Source organism: Hylobates moloch, unplaced genomic scaffold, assembly GCF_009828535.3.
Source record: "Hylobates moloch isolate HMO894 unplaced genomic scaffold, HMol_V3 SCAFFOLD_6, whole genome shotgun sequence".
In the NCBI taxonomy this organism is placed as follows: domain Eukaryota; kingdom Metazoa; phylum Chordata; class Mammalia; order Primates; family Hylobatidae; genus Hylobates; species Hylobates moloch.
In genome coordinates this window covers 5,935,337-5,936,930 of record NW_026652281.1, presented here as the reverse complement: position 1 = coordinate 5,936,930, position 1,594 = coordinate 5,935,337, and the positions used below count along the sequence as shown (strand labels likewise).

The 1,594-nt window shown below is 50.2% G+C and overlaps 1 protein-coding gene across 2 annotated transcripts in view; it reads right to left on the bottom strand.

Annotated features, from left to right (window-relative positions):
• The window catches only part of KCNG4 (potassium voltage-gated channel modifier subfamily G member 4), a 21,584-nt gene that overhangs the window by 4,746 nt on the left and 15,244 nt on the right, over positions 1-1,594 (bottom strand). The gene's annotated exons all lie outside the window — the stretch shown is intronic.

The following is a 1,594-nucleotide window of genomic DNA, read 5'->3' as shown; positions in this document are numbered from 1 at the left end:
CCTCGGCCTCCCAAAGTGCTGGGATTACAAGCGTGAGCCACCACGCCCGGCCAGGTCTGACTCTTGCACCCTCTTTCCATCCTTCCTGTGAGCAGGGACAGCACAGATGGGTCTGCAACCCAGCATAGAAGAGAGGACTGGACCAGCGCCCCAGGGGAGGAGGGAACATCAAGGCGAGAGAATCTGGAATAAGAGTTGTCTATACTCGCCTACCTCCCTCACCTTGGGACTATTGCACAAGAGAGAAATTTGGTTTAAAACTATTCTAGTTTGGGGTCTCTTTGTTATAGCTGCCAGCCTCTACCTTAATAACGTTAAGTACTTTGGGGGATCATGCACTGCTCTCCTGCTGTTACTCAAGCCACATAGCAATGTTGTGAGCAGGCAGCGTGACCCCATTAGACAGCCCAGGAAGTTGGTCACAGCAGTGAAGTGACTTGCCTGAGCTCACATACACGGGAGGTGGTACCAGGGTCTCTTAGCCACTGTTGGCTATTCTGTAACTTTGTTGTTTACCACCCCTCATTCACTTAGCCAACAGAAATGTATGGAGGGCCCACTTTGTGCCAGGCATGGTGCTAACCCCTGGGCATTCTGTGACTAGACAAACAGATATCGTTTCTGATAGCTTGAAGATCAGTGGGGCAGAGAGTGTTCCCGAATCCCCAGGACAGCCCTTGGGATGTGTGATTGCTGCCTTTGACATGGGGGATTCCAGCTCAGCCGTTTCAGCTGGGTGGGTGCCATTCTGCGTTCTGTATTTTGTTCTTCCTCCCCAGTAGTTCAGGGTAGTTCCACCAGCCCTTCTGCCACTCAAAGTGTGGACCTTGAGCCAAAAGTATCAGCCTCCCCGAGAAGCTCGTTAGAAACACAGCATCTGAGGCCCAACCCCATCCCACTGAATCATATTCTGCAGTTAACAAGATCTCCAGGTGACTCATGCAAATTGAAGTTTGACAGGCACTGTTCTAGTGTGTGGTTCTCAACCTTGGCTGCATGTTGGAATCACCTGGGGGTTCCTTGAAACATTCTGTTGCTTGGGCAGGGTCCTCCCAAAATTCTAATTTAATTAATCTAAGTTTGAGCTGAGCAGTAGAATTTTCCAGAACCCCCATGGATAATTCAAATGTGGAGCCAGGGTAGAAAAGTTTGCTATAAATATTTTACACACACACACACACACACACACACACACACACACACACACACACACAGAGAGATATGTATACTTGATGGATGAATGGATAAATGGCCGAAGCAACTTCTTTGTGTAAAAGGCAAGATGTTGACAACCACAGTTTTCTTTGGATTAAAATGCTCTGAAGTGGAAAAAGAAATTATTTCCAGGCCGGGCGCGGTGGCTCACGCTTGTAATCCCAGCACTTTGGGAGGCTGAGGCGGGCGGATCATGAGGTCAGGAGATCGAGACCACGGTGAAACCCCGTCTCTACTAAAAATACAAAAAATTAGCCGGGCGTGGTGGCGGGCGGCTGTAGTCCCAGCTACTCGGAGAGGCTGAGGCAGGGGAATGGCGTGAACCTGGGAGGCAGAGCTTGCAGTGAGCCGAGATTGCGCCACTGCACTCCAGCCTGGG